The sequence below is a fragment of the Ambystoma mexicanum genome, chromosome 2q (genome assembly GCF_040938575.1).
Source record: "Ambystoma mexicanum isolate Mex_15411 chromosome 2q, UKY_AmexF1_1, whole genome shotgun sequence".
Classification (NCBI taxonomy): Eukaryota; Metazoa; Chordata; class Amphibia; order Caudata; family Ambystomatidae; genus Ambystoma; species Ambystoma mexicanum.
Window position 1 is genome coordinate 1,300,300,007 of NC_090924.1, and position 15,676 is coordinate 1,300,315,682.

The 15,676-nt window shown below is 49.0% G+C and overlaps 1 protein-coding gene across 1 annotated transcript in view; it reads right to left on the bottom strand.

Moving 5' to 3' along the window:
* The window catches only part of COL6A6 (collagen type VI alpha 6 chain), an 858,285-nt gene that overhangs the window by 800,796 nt on the left and 41,813 nt on the right, over positions 1 to 15,676 (bottom strand). The gene's annotated exons all lie outside the window — the stretch shown is intronic.

Here is a 15,676-nt window from a genome sequence, read left to right on the forward strand (position 1 = left end):
GCTTAGGCCTGAGGTGAATGTGGTATTTCCCTTTCCGCAAGGACCTAGCAGGCTGAAAAACAATGATCTGCAGGGTTTCCCCGAGCAATGCCAGTTCTTATGGTTAATTCTCAACCTTGAATGTTGCTTTTGATGATATTCAAGCGCACACATGAAACATGATCTTGTTCAAGAGGCACCACAGTAGTAGCAACAACAACATACATTAGATAATGTAATTATGTGTTTCAGGCTACCCTGCCACTTATCGGAGCTGAGCAGCACCGATATTCACTGGAATAAAACCCCAACGCTGATCAGCACTTCTCCCTATCTTACACACTTCACGAAAGAAATGATGGCCATACTCCTCAAAGAACATCTCATTACTCAGTGATCTGGGGCCCCGGCAGTACCACTTCTCCAGCCTTCCCCACCTCCCTCCCCATGCACTAGGGTTTTCTACTTCTCAATTGTACAGCACTCTTGTTGCTTCCCAAAAACAGTTATACTTTAGAGAAATCTAAATGTACATCCATACAGACCAATAAGCAAGAGGTGTTACCTTTGAATGGAACATTTTGGCAAGAGAGTATTGTACACTTGCAAAAGTGCATTCCCATTTACTTAAATAAATGTTCTGCTTGTTTTTAGGGTTCAAGCACCACTGTCTTTCATCATTTCCATTCTTTCTATATTAGCATATGGAAATCGTTATTGATCTCCTCTCAGCCAATCAGAATGTCCAGAGTGCATTCAATAACTACTAGTATTGATTGTATTCAGAAACGATCTGACTTCAAAAGCAGACAGGGAAGCAATAATGCAATTGTCAGGTAACATGTCTTTCAGCAAGCCACTTCCTCTGTAAGAGAACCTTTGTTTTCACTGCCACATCTTATTTAGCCCACAACCAAGAAAGTTAAACAAAATTAAATACTTTCACTTTCTTATCGAGAAACCATTAACTTTTACACGACCCCTAATGCATGCTCATGTCAAGCCTGCTGCACGTTAACCAAGCTTGCAATTGAAATGCTTAATGTATGAAGACAAGCCTGCTATTTAAATACTATAAAATAAAAACACATTTAATTAGCTCAGTTTGACGATGTACTTTCTCATTATGAAATGAATGTTTTTAACTTCGGCACCACAGCTTCAAAACTTGTATTGCTGCTACTAGTATGTACTAATAGCAATATAGACCTATGGAGCTCTGCATGGGGCCATAACCTGGTGATGTGTCATTATCCTGCGAAAATTACCCCTCTGTTGGTTTATAAGGTTATAGTAATCCCCATTTCTGGAGTCCATTTTGCTCTATAGGGGATTTTGCAAATTTAAAGAAGGTGGTCGTTCCGCACGCTTTAAAGTTGCCATTTTTAAAGGCAAAGCAGAGGATTAACCTCCAATTGCAGGCTGAATATAACTCCTCCACAAATGCAGAATTCGGCTTGGGCAGCAAAACTGGCAGTAATTTCGTTTCTGCCAAAAAAATAGTGCTGGTAACAGAATTACTGCAAGAATTGCATTTCACGCCCAAACTCGTTAAATCCATTATGCCATTGATACAGAAATTAAGTATTCTGCTTGCTGTTATGCTTGCATTTCGATTAGGGCCAATTGCTACTTTACATTAGAGGGTGCGCGTCAAAGCATACAAAAATTACATTTTTACAGGAATACAGTAAAATTCTAAGAAAAAACTGACCATAGTCGTTGTCGTGTCTTCATGTCAATCCTGATGCTTTTTTAAAAAAAGCTTTTCATATTGAAAGGATCACTTTGACAGCGTCAGAATCGTAACATTGAAGAGTGGGGTATACACACTCCATTCCAGGATACAGCGGTAAACATCATGCAAGGTTATTCCATCGCAGCGAAGCAGCGCTTCCTGTAAAAATTGTGATTATGAAAAAGATCCTGGTGTGTGGCCAGGCAGCGTTCTTGAATAGACTCAGACAAGTTTGCTGGTACGGAAATAAAGTGCCAGTAAAACGTATACCGGCAGCTTTTCGGACCGACAAACCACAAGTTTCCCGGTAGGAGCTCTGATCTACCGGCAGTCCTGACCTACCAGCAGATAAATGCCTGAATCACTGGCACTGTTACTAACGGCACCAGTGATTCGGATGACACCATCACATGGAGTCCTATGCAGACCCTCCAGTTTATGGCGATTTTGCGATCTCGCAAAATGCCACGAAAACGGCCGTTTTGCGCAAAATGCCGCAAAAACGGCCGTTTTGTGCAAAAACAACATCTTTTAAAAATCAAAAAATCAAAAAAAAGTTCTCTGCAAAAATTACTGTTACTCAGGTTGCCAGTTTCTCAACTATTTTTTTTACGCAAGAAATGAAATGCGCCAACACATCTCATCACTTGCGCGGAAAAAAAGAGCAGCCCAATCCACAAGGGACACATGAATGGGCCATTTTATATGCGCACCCATTCAGATGTCCTTTTTCACCTCCTTGATCAAATAAAGTGAAGTTTCTGCCAATTTAAAATCGCATCACTCATTTCCCAGCAAGATGTACTTTTTTTTTTTTTAAACTTGTATTTATTGTTTGACTTGACAACACACTTGAAAAGAGAGCAGAGGGCAGCCACATGGCAGCCACAGCGATAGAAGTAAGCATACATCTACAGCAACACACAACAGTTAATCCGTGGGAAAGTGGGGGGATCAGGGTGCAAACAAGGTACCAGCATTGGAGTCGAACAGACGTACAGATAACACAGTAATCACATTATGATGCACATTGGGGAGAGGACCGTGCAGAGTTTGAGGGAGAGGACAAGGAGGTCATGTAGTCACGAAAGCTTCGCCAGACATCTATTGGCCGTGAGTGCGGATGTTGCATTGCACTCCAGGTTTCTTCAGTGTCATGGGCCCACGTAACTGATCTAAGCCATTGTGAGTGTACAGGCGCCTGAGGCCGGAACCAACATAACAGAAAGCAGCGGGCCGCCAGCAGCATACAGAGACCCGCCAGCCTCCTTGATTTCCGGCCCAGCTGGGGAAATTCATGAAAGAGACAATGTAGTGGGGTAGGGGCAATGAGGTGTTCCAGCATGTCTGACAGCGTGGAGCAGACATCGGTCCAGAATTGGGTTAGGTGAGGGCAATGCCAGAGCATATGGATGTAGGTTGCTTGTTCCATGCCGCACCTGGGGCAACTGGAGGGGGAGTCTGGGAACATATGGTGTAATCTCACAGGTGTGTGATGATATCTATGCAGGATCTTAAACTATGAGCTTGAATTTCGAGTTATAAGATACATGTTGAGTGCGAGCGCACATTCGAGACCACCTTTCGTCAGTGATCTCCACCTCAAGGTCGACCTCCCAACTGTGTTTCAGCTTAGTGAAGGCTGGAACTTCTCTAGTCTGTACCAGGGAGTATAGTCTTGACACTTTACCTCTAAAGGATAGGTAGAAACAGAGTTCTGCAACTATGGCTTCATCAGGTGGTGTTGTGGGGAAATCAGGGTATCTGGATTTAAGATTCCTTCGAAGGGAGGAAAATTATAGCAATGCAGAGGGCCGGCGCTTGAGGGACGGAGGGAGGTCCGATCACTCAACTAAGTTCCTTGTTCGTATACATTGCGAAGCGACAGGAAGCCGGTGTCAGCCCAGCGGGTCACGATGGATAGTGGTATAGGTGGGACATCCGGGAGGAAGTTCCATAGCGGCAGGTCTCCATGGAATGGGCGCGGTGTGTTAACCAGGGCCCAGAGTTTGGTAAGGGCTAGGGAAGTGCTCGCCACAGGGTCTGCCGAGTCGGGGTCGGATGGCATAGGCATGAGGATGAGGGAACCCAGCAACCGATCGGAGACAGATAGCTTCTTGAGTCGGACGTGTGGGGGGGGTCAGTGGTGTTGAACCAATGGGAGTCGAATTGGGATTGAGCCACCACCCAATACCTAGAGAAATTTGGGGCGCTAAAACCTCCAAATTCCTTCGGGGTGGTAAGCGTAGAGAGTTTAAGCCGAACAGCCCCTGAGTGCCAGAGGAAGGTATTTGTAATATGGCGTAATGACTTAAAGAATGCATCGCCTGGCCATACAGGTAGATTGGTGAACCGATACAGGAGTTGGGGTAATACTACCATTTTAAGAATGCCAACCCTACCTGCTAGTGAAATTGGGAGCCTGGTCCAACTAGAAGTTTTACTGGTCAAGGTCGACAGAATTCAAGTAGTTGTCCTCGCGTAGCCTTGTTGTGAGACGGGACACCTCGACCCCCAAGTATGTAAAGCTAGATTGAGACCAGGTGAAACCCATCAGATCTGAGGGGGGTCGTGTACAGTCAGTAAGCGGGAATAATGTGGATTTGGAGCAGTTCAGTTTTAATCCCGATATGTCACCAAACTGGGCAATGTCCGCAAGAATAGGGGCAAGGTTGGTGTCCGGTGAGCGAATTTACAGCAGAGCATCGTCTGCATAGAGGGAAACTATGTCGGCCTGGCCCGCTGTGCGCAATCCACTATGGGAGTGTGACTGGCAAATCATGTCAGCGAAAGGTTCAATGGCCACGGCAAAAATTAGTGGGGAGAAGGGGCATCCCTGACAGGTCCCTCTGGCTACCTGAAAGGGGACGGAACATCTGTCCTCAGTACGGGCTCTAGCTGAGGGAGAGGTGTAAAGTAACTTAACCCAAGTCAGGAAGTTGGGACCAAATTTACATTTCACAAGAACCCGCCATAAGTATTTCCACGAGACTGAGTCAAAGGCCTTCTGCATGTCCAGAGTAGCTGCCACCGCCTGTGTGGTGGGGTTGACCCTGCTGATCACGTTAAAGAGTCTTCTCAAATTTAGGGATGCCTGGTCAGGGTGAATAATGTGTGGCATAATTGGGGCTAAACGGTTGGCTAGGAGTTTGGCGTATATTTTAACATCACTGTTAATCAACGAGAGGGGACGATATGAGCTACATTGGGAGGGGGGCGTTCCCGGTTTGAGGAGGACTGTAATCAATGCCTCCCGCAGGGAGGGAGGAAGTATACCCTTTTCGCATGATTCCCCCCAAAGGGACAACATGTGCGGGACCAGTAGTGACTTATATTGCTTATAAAATTCAATGGGAAGCCCATCCGGGCCAGGGGCCTTGCCAGATGCCAATGACTCAATAGCTTCGGTGAGCCCCTCAGGAGTGATAGGTCTCTCCAAGGAAATACCAGCCTCGTCGGATAGGACAGAGAGAGGGTGAGAATCCAGGAAGGAATCTAGTTCCGATATGGGGGGACCATCGGCCTCAGAGTACAGGGATGTGTAGAATGCAAGAAATTCGGAGTTGATGTCCTGTGGGGACACGGCCATGGAACCGTCCGGCCTTGCTATGGCCGGAATATTAGGTGCGCCGAGGTCGCGTCGGAGCAGCCTAGCTAGCATACGGCCGGGGCGTTCACCTTCGCCGTATCTTCTTGCCAAACAGGGGGAGTCCAGGAATTTGATCTCTCGCTCCGCAACGGTACGAAAGTTATCCAGTTCCGAGCTCAATGTCGAGAGAGTGACTGGGGAGTGGTCAAGAGCGTATTGAGCCTTGAGATCGGCCAGGGTTGATTCACTAACGGAGATATCTGTGCAAATTCTCTTAAGAATGCCACTCCCCTTGGAGATAGCGACAACCCTCGTATATGCTTTGAATGATTCCCAGAGCATAGCGTGTGTTGTCACTGAGTCCACATTGAACTCGAAGAACTCTTCAATGGACGATTCGAGTTCAGCCGCGAAGGCCTGATCGAGGAGCGCATGGGAGCTTAATCTCCACTGCCTCTGTCTATTGGCGTCATTACTCCAGTTCAGCGAGATGACAACAGGTGAGTGGTCAGATAGTGTTCTGGGGAGGATAGCCTGGTGAGACAGAGACCTAAATAGCCTGTCGGTGATGAGCCATCTATCTATTCTAGAGTGCGAATCGTGGACTGAGGAATAGAATGAATACGCTCGGGAATCAGGGTATATTAGTCGCCAAGAATCAACTAGTGCCAAGCGTGGGAGTGTAGTAAGTATGGTGTAGGCCGCTCTGGAGAGTTGGCGAGCCCGACCTGTCTAGGGTGACATCTAATATAGTGTTAAAGTCTCCTCCCCATATGATCGGGATCAAGGCAAAGCTTTCCAGGAGCAAGGCTAGGTGTAAATAGAAGTCCGGGTCGTCAACATTAGGACCGTAAATGTTTAGGATGGCTACCTCCTGGCACTGCAGCGGGCCGATGGTCAAAACATATCTGCCAAGGGGGTCTATACGTGAGTGATTGCACACAAATTTCAAACTTCTGTGTATCAGAGTGAGTGTGCCGCGGCTCTGGGTGGAATAGTTAGTATAATATCTTTGGGAGCCCCACTGTTTAGCGAACCGTTCACATTGTTTGGAACGAGCATGGGTTTCTTGAAAGCAGCGAATCTTGACTCCATGGCGCTCAGCGTATAACTGTATCTGGCGCATTTTTTTGTGATTGCCCAAGCCCCGAACATTCCAGCTCATGAAAGTCAGGTCGTCACTCGCCATTTGTGTAGGGATGTTGATTCAGCTTCAGGAATGTGTTACCAAACAAGAGAAAGTCTGTCGATTCAGACATGGAAGGATTTCTGCCTGCATGTATATGATGTGGTGCTGTGGAGCATGTGGCGCCCCTGGTGGTCGTCAAGTCATTTTCAACCATAACTACCCCTCCCCCCAACCCTTCCTCCCACATCCCTCCCCCAACCAGAGGGAAGAAACCCAAACCAATTAACAACAATAACAACAAAATACTAGGCATCTACGCCTGGGGGGCTGTAAGTTAGCCTAGCGATGGCACGCTGAACCGGGGAGAGCATAAGGATAATACACAGTGCAATAGTAATAGGTAAAGTACATAGTGTTGGCTCGCGGGAGCTGCAGGGCTTCGGAATATCAGGAATGGAGCAGCCTGGAGCAAAAGCAATAGTCGAGGGTCTTCGGACGCCGAACAGGGGCGACCAGTGAATAGATCATGATCCGGGTGGATCCAGAGCCCAGACAATCAGGTCCGGGTGCCCGAGATCGGCTGCGCAACAGTCACCAAGCTGGGGAACCCGTCCGGGGGGCGAGGCCGCTCCGAACATAATAAGGCTGTGTGGAAGCAAATGTCGGTCCCGCCAAGGGTCGCTAGGGACAACAAGAACAGAACCGGTGGTCAAGAATTTCCATAAGGGCTTGGGTGCCATAGGGAGCCTGGCGGCAGTGACCACGTAACTGACATAGTTATGAGCAGGGGTCCTCCCCATGTTACCCTATGCAATAGGAGTGAGAGGGTCATCCGGAAAAGTGTTCATCAATGAATTTCGATGCCTCCTCTGGGATTGTGAAGAAAAAAGTTTGGTTTGAGTGTTCAATCCTTAATTTCGCTGGGAAGAGCATGGAGTATTTGACCCCCAAGTCGCGAAGCCTCTTTTTTACAGCGAGAAAGGTTTTGCGCTCCTGTTGCACAGTGACAGAAAAATTGGGATAAAGATGAATCTTTGCAGGCCCAAGGTGTAGCTCCCCCTTGGCTCTGGCTGCACGAAGCAAGGCGTCCCGATCCCGAAAGTTTAGGATCCTGGCGATGATGGGTCAGGGAGGTGCACCCGGTTTAGGCTTGGCAGTAAGAGAGCGATGTGCCCTTTCGACCGCAAAGTGAGAGGAGAGCATCGGGGTATCCAGTACTGTTAAGAGGATGCGTTCTACATAGTCCTCCATGGGCTCTTTAATATTATCCTCTGGAATGCCAACAATGCACAGGTTATTACGCCTAGAGCGGGATTCCAGGTCATCGTTCTTCTTTTTCACCGCTGAGACACGATTAGTAAGTGTGGAGACCGCAGCCCGCAGCGATCCCAGGTCATCCTCAGCAATGCCCACCCTGGTCTCAACCTCGGCGACCCGGGTGTCCGTTCTTTCCATATGAGCTTTTATGGAAGAGATAGTACCGTGCATATCGTCCAATTTAGAGTGCAGTGCGGTAAATCCCTCTATCATGTATTCAAGCATCCTTTGCGAGTCATCTGAGGGTGAGGGTGTTGAGACCGTGGGTGCCTCTTCAGGAGGATCGGCTGGCGTCCTGGACGGAGTCTTGGCAAACATATTGAGCGAGCTTTGCTTCTTTCCAGCGCCAGCACCCTTTGTCATGGTGATGGTGGACTTTGGGTCTCCGGGAACTCAAGTGGTGCCAACAAGGGCGCGTGACCGTACCTGTGTAGATAGTTGCCCCGATGGGGGGGAAGTCAACAAGGGGTGATGATGCGGTGCAGTTGGCACCAGCCCTCCAAGCTGGGGCTGGATGCAATGGATCAGGACCGCGCCTCCGTCCCGGAGGGGAGGTGTAGCTTGATGGCTGTGCGGTTATTTCCGTGGGGATGCCCTCCTGGTGCCTGTGGCTGCAGGGGGGATCTAAGGGTCTCGTGTCTCTGACCGTTGTGTTAAGGCATGGGACTCAGCCGGAGAACGGCTGCAAGAATGGTCTCACTGAATTGAAAGGTTGAGCTGGGGGGTGCCAAGTTTGCGTTGTCACTCTGAGCAAGTGGTCCGGACCTCACCATCCAAAGAATAGTGTAGTAAGCAGGATCAGCCGGCTTGCAGTGAGTGTGGGGGATCAGGAGCAATGGACTATAATCCCCTGGAAAAGTGGTGTATGTCCAAGCGGCGGCGCCGCCAAGTATGTCCCCACAGGCCACGGGGGGGAAGGAGGCACAGCTGATGGGGAGCTACTGGAGTGCCGGACCGTGGCATGAGCCTGGGCCAGTATAATCAGGCCGCCTGGACCGCGACCGTGAAGGAGCCGGGAGGTCAGAGCCCCATCGCATCCCCCAACCACGCCATTGGTGGGGCCTGCGTGGAGTTGGGAGGAGGAAGGCAGAGGATGGGCGAGCCGGCCGGGCAGAGGCGCAGGGTCCCACAGCGCTGTTAGGCAGTTCACAGGATCCGGCAGTGTAGGGCCGCAACGCCTCCTGGCATCGGTTGGAGGAGTAACTAGGTGGGCTTAATGGGCCCGTTGGGGCAGAGTAGTGGATCCAGAACCTCTGCGGCGGCCCCGAACACCAAGGAGGACCCGGGCGCCGCAGCACCGTGCTCTCGGATGGAGGAGAGAGCCAGCACTGGGAGAATCGGGCAACCGCAGGAAGGACCACGCAGGAGCCAGCAGTGTAGAGCCCCCCTGTACTCCCCTACCTGGTCTCCAGAGTGGCCTGTGTGGAGTCGGGAGGGGGGCAGCAGAGGAAGGGCGAGCAGGTAGCAGCGGGGCGCCGGGCACCGCAGCGTCGTCAGGGACTCCGCGGGAACAGGGACCGGGGGCTCCGACGCCACCGGGCATCCCAGGAGTCAGTGGATGGAGGAAGCGGTGGCCCCAGGGCCAGCTGGGGTGATGTGCTGGAGGGATCCGGGAAGGCTATCAGTAGCCGCCGCGGCCCCGCTTGCGGAGGAGGGCACAGCGCCCCTCCCCCACAGCGGCCTGCGGCGCCGCGCTCACGGGTGAGGGAGAGAGCTACAGGCGCCGGAGCCGCAGGTCGGGGCGACAAAGTACAGACGGCCGCAGTCAAAGCCGAGTGCCGCAGCAGGATCTTGCAGGAGCGCAGGTGCACAGGACTCAGCAGGGAGATGCCGGATGGGCTCACACGTCCACTCCGTAAGCGCGGCCTTGAATGAGTGCACTGGAATGGTGCTTTTGCAGGATATTCTTCTCGCCTGGTTCAGAGCTCTGACAACAGGCGGCCATCTTGTTTCGGCGCAAAAGTGCCCCCCCTCAGATGCACTTTTAAATGTGCACTGGATGTGGGGGTGTACTGCATGACAGGGTCTTTCCTGACCCTATCATGCATTTCTCTTAAGGTATGCACCGCTGCTGTGTTGCTTGCATTTCTGTTCCTCAAACAGGATAAAAATGCATTTTTTGGGTCTCATTTTACAGTGGCAGGCCCTTGAAGGGCCTGTCCCTGTGCAAGGCGCTGGGAGCTTGCAGAACACTGTCGGGAGAGCGATTCTATTCAAGGCACTACCCATTTTGATGACAAAAATCGATTGAATGGTAAAATTTGACCTATTTCGTCCAGTACTATTCAATCGATTTTTATAAATACCGAACATGTGTTGCGGGGGTGTCACCCGCTCCCCAAGTTCAGTATTTTTGGGTTAGGGTGTTGCAGGGGTGTTCCCCACTTCCTCAAAATTGGAGGCGGGGACAGAAAAAAAAGAAAATAACGAAAAAGGGACCCTGCAGAGTCGGATCCGACCCGCTTTAGAGGGACGGATCTGACAAACCAGGGTTGCAGGGGAAGCGGCAGCGACCAAGCAGTTAAGTAGGGGAGGGGGTGGTGGTGAAAGGTACATTTTGGGTTGTTTGGCTGAAGTGCAAATCAATTTGAGGTGAAATGGACTACGGTCAATTCTGCCGCAACTAAGTACACTTCGGTCAAACATCCCAGAACACCATTCAAAGCAGCTGGCCAGCGCACAATTTGCGCTACAGCTCAAGCCTGTGGAAATGCGCCGGTCACCTTTGTGAATAAGGTGACCTGCTCATTTCCAAAAATGGGTTGACTAAAAATAGCATATCCTCGGCTCTATTTTTAAATGCCCCACTTTTTGAGGATCTGGGTCAAAATCTACATTTTAAAAAAATAAAAAAATGGTTACACTATAAGAGGGAAAGGAGAGAGAGGGAGAGTGATGGGTGAGATGTGAAGTGATAAGCAAGAAAGCAGAGGGAGAGCAGTGGGTCAGAGGAGGAAGTGGTGCACAAGAGAGCAGAGGAAGCAGTGATGCGGTGGGCCAGAATTCTGAGAGTGAGCGGAGGTACAGAAAGTAGAGGGAGCGTGTGGTCAGTGAGCCAGAAAGCAGAGAGGAAGCGGTTGGCCGGAAAGAGGCAGTGAGCTGCAGATTGGGAAAAAGGATGAGGGAAGAGTGCGATAGAATGAGAGAAAGGATGCAAGATGCAGAAGCAGAATAAAAGAATGAAGAACTGTATATTGCGGGAGGAATTGAGTGTAAGGTGTGAGTTGGGAGTATGATTTGGAGTGTGAGAGGGGCTGGGCATTGCAAATTGTGACTTGACAGTGTGACATAGCAGTATGACAGAGTGAGAGGTTCAGGAATGCAGGGGCGTTGCTAGGGGGGGGGCTAGGGGGGCTATAGCCCCTGATCTTTTGGTTGTAGCCCCGGATAGAATCTCAGGAGCTACAGCCAAAAGACTAGCTAGCCACCAGTCCCAACAGTTCCGACATCAGCTTAGCCCCGGGTCTTTTCCAGACCTAGCAACTCCCCTGCAGGAATGCAAGTTGTGATGGGGAGTTGGTGAGATGTGTGTTGGCGAGAGAGGTGTGTGGGTGTTTGGGGGATTGGAAAACATATAAGGGGAATATTTTCAGCATTACAACTGATAATGATCAATTTAGTTAATACTATTAAATAGGCATGCACATTAAACCAAACATTCTGCCAAATCAAACCCTGTTCTGCCAAGCCAGAGACATCTGGGACTCTTCCTATTAAATTAATACAAAAGAGACATAATAATGATACCCTGGCTCTCTTGTAGCCTTGCACTCTGCCTATTAACTGTAATGTGGCAATCTTACACCCTCCAGTTAATACAAAATGTCCCGCAAAAATGCAGCGATAAATAAAGGTTTGTGTCATTTCATGCCGCAAAACTTGCCATTTTATGCTGCAAAATCCTGGAAGGTCTGCCTATGGGATGCCATGAAATGGGGAGTTATCAGCATCTCTGCTGCCCGTAATATCCTGGTAATACCAGGATATCGATATCGGTTGGCAGAGACGGTGCAGTAGTTTCCCAGTATCCCGCCGGAATTACTGGCGGGATACCGGGAAACCGGGAAACTCATAATAAGCCCCTATAGCAGGGGTTTAGGTCTGGAAAGGATATGGGCCTACGCTAATGTCAGGATTGTCGGGACTCGGGGCTAGCTAGTCTTTTGGTTGTAGACCATGAGATTCTATCCGGGGCTACAACCAAAAGACATAGGGCTATAGAACCCTAAGCCCCTCCCAAGCAACACCTCTGCCCTATAGTCTCTGGAGCAGTATGTTCATGTTCGTGCTGCAACCCACTTAATTAAGAAAATGTAGTTCTCCATTTCTGATTTGGAAGTCAACTTCATGCACTTATTTCTATTTGTTTTTTTTTAAACAGTAGATCAAGCGAAGGACTTTTGAGGAAGAACGATCGGCAATGGGAAGCTTAATATGTTTGAAATGCCTAGAACGCGCTCCTGACCTCAGTCCCGCGCACAGATTCCTGGGTAGCTTTTTCCAGGTACGCCACAAATTAAATGCACAATGCAAACATTAACTGTCCAAAACCAGCTGTGTTGAATACATCCACTATAATTAAGGGTGTGTGAAATTACTGCGGGCAAATTGAAACTGGCAAATCCTCCAACTTGTCACTTTGAAGAATTTACAAATGAAAAGATTGCCCAAATACCGCGACAAACCAGAACTATTTCTGTTTCTCCCCCAAATTCTTAATCTTTCACCTGAAAAATATTTTGCTTGGTAGGAATTTTGGCCATGGAATTACATCAAAATTGCAAATATTTGTGGAAGGAAGAGGACTTTTTTGCGGGGTGAGACCTCCACTTGCACGGGGGCATGCCGCATGCAAGCGCAGGAGGCCCTGTGACTGATAGTGCAGTTAAAATAAGGAGAGGCATACACAGCCACTGCACTGTGTACTCCTGGAGACCCTTTTTGCACCGCAAATAATTAAGGCGCTGGTGCACATTATCCCCTTCTACCCCCCTCCCTCTTCATTCTCCCCCTCAAAACTAGGATGTTCCCATCACATTTAAGACTGTCACTTTGCTGTCCATCCTCAGGAAGCGCCTGGTTGACCCAAATAGCCCTGCCAAGTATCACTCGATCTCCCCTATGCCTCACTCCTCAAATCCATTGAAAGGGTGTTTATTTTACACTTGCACTTTCCACTTCCCTATTCCCCCCAAGCACTTTCCCTTTCCCCCTCCCTGCACTTGCGTGTTCTCAATGTCACTGGGCTTAGTAAGATCGTTGTTTTGTTCTCCATTGTTCGCCTCCCTTGCCTGGTCGCGCTCTGAAACACTTGTGTATGAGGTCGATACAAATAAAGTGTCATATCATGTCATATCACCACCTAGCTGAAGATAACATTCTCTGTGACACCACCAAATCTAGACTCTGTAGCTGTCACTTCACCGACACATGCTTCCAAATGTCTTACCATGGCCCAGTGTTCCAAACTCTCCTCCATCCTCATCCTCCTGACATCTCAGCAGCCTTTGACACAACTGACCCCCTCTCTCCTTCTTACCCCATGTAATTTCACCATCCACAGCCCTGCACGTTTCTGCATTGCTTCCTATCCTTCTGACTGCTCAATCACCATCCCCTGATCCTACCAACCACAGAATGGGAATTCCCAAGGTTCCATCCTCGGCCCACTGCTCTTCCACTTCTGCACCACCTCACTGGGAAAACTCATCTGCTCATTTGGCTTCTCCTCCTTCCTACTTGCTGATAACACCGTGATCTTCTCATGTCCTCTTCTCTTGTATCTCGGTCTTCTCGGACTTGGAGGCTCGTTGTCGCCTTATGCTCAGTTCCCCAGAGGCGGACGTTATCTACCTCCTGGCACACCATGCTCTGTGCTTCCTTCTATCTTCACCCTCCTTTCCCCTTGGCTACACCCTGACCATACCAAGAGGGCTACAACCTTCGCTTTCCCTAAAACTCCATCAATTCATAACATCCATGCCACATTCATTCCACTTAAATTCTGATCTCGATCCTGGTACTCACCAATCTGTTCCTGGGCCTCCCTCTCTACTCATTTTTCAACTTCACAAAATTCTCAACTTTAAAACCTGGACATTATACGTTCATCCTGACTCCTCTACCATGTCGGCCGACCAACTCCGTGCCATGGCTCTCTTTGTATCACCTGCCACTCTTTCAATTACTTTTATGGGAGTGAGTCTTCAAACCTATACATGGCTTATTCCACCCATCTCTCTTTGCACCTTAATCTTCATTACTCCTCACCTTGCAACGCTTCAGTGCCTCACCTGAGCTTCCTCACACTTGCATTGTTTTTCTCATCTTGCCCCATGTCATTGCAATTCCCCACCCCGCTGTTACAGATCTCAGGAACCCTGCTCTGCATGGAAGGAGAGTCATTGACCCTTCCTACCCATCGCCTCTCCTTCATTGTTCTCTTTCTTTATTGTAATGCTTATTTTGTGTGTTTATTTATATGGTCAGTCTGTGCTGTGCCCGCTATCTGTACTTACTGTTTATAATGCTCCCTTACACTGTTTGGGCCATTAGCTGTCTATCTCGTACTACTACCTGCAGCAAACCCCACTCCTTAGGTCCTGGCCCGCTTTCTGTTTGGCCCTGGCCCGCTTTCTGTTTGGCCCTGGCCCGCTTGCTGTTTGGCCCTGGCCCGCTTTCTGTTTGGCCCTGGCCCGCTTTCTGTTTGGCCCTGGCCCGCTTGCTGTTTGGCCCTGGCCCGCTTTCTGTTTGGCCCTGGCCCGCTTGCTGTTTTTGGTACCCTGTACAGTGTTTTTGATCCTCCTGTTCAACAAAGACAATAAATATACAACTGCACACATTTAGAGTACACTTTTGATGGTCTTCAAATGGGTGTTTTTTGTGGGGTACCCACAGATTTTCTTGTGACCGACCATGGTGTGGTGGAAACTCTGCCGCCCCCCCCCCCACCTCCAAGGTGTGTCAGCCCAGAAGGCCCTCTCCAGTTGGAAGGGGGTGTTGGTCCACCACATCTTCGCCACCTGGTGCTGTATTTCCCACCTCGCACTGCTCCGGAGAACGATTATTTTACCACTCAGGCAGCCAGAGAGGGACTACTTTGCTTAATCTCCCCCTGCCCGGGTTTAAAGGGCAGCATTGTTTTCTGCACCTAGAACCAAAAAAAGTCTATCGTCATTTTGCACAACTTGTTATTTTAATTCATTTTACTTGGGATTCTGCAATCTAATTTGGGAACCCTCCAATATAATAAACATTTTACAAAAACAACACATGTTTACAATAGAAAGGCATTTATGATGTAAGCCAATGATGCTGTTCGTGGCTGCATCGATGATAGAATCAACAAATAAGGATATGAATAGTTTAATTAAATAACATTTGTGTATTTTCACCGAATAATGCATTTTGGCACAACTGTTTGGTATAGTACATTTCACAGAGAAAGATGGATAAGTAATAGATTATAGAAAACAGGTTTGGCATTATTGCTAAGGCCCGGAATGGTATCTTCTGTGCAAGGATAGAAATTGGTAGAGATTGAGAAAAAACATCTAAATCCCACCTCCCAGGAGCAGGTAATGGCAACCAACATCTAAATGTCACCATTCAGGACCAGATAATGGCAACCAACATCTAAGTGCCACCCCCAAGGAGCAGGTAATGGCAACTAACATCGGAATGTCACCATTCAGGACCAGATAATGGCAACCAAAATGTAAGTGCCACTACCCAGGAGCGGGTAATGACAGCCAACATCTAAATGCCACCCCCAAGGAGCAGGGAATGGCAACCAACATCCAAGTTCCACCACCTAGGAGCAGATACTGGCAACCAGCATCCAAGTGTCACAACCCCGGAGGAGGTATTGACAACCAACATCTATGTGCCACCCCCCACGAGCAGGTAATGACAACCAACATCT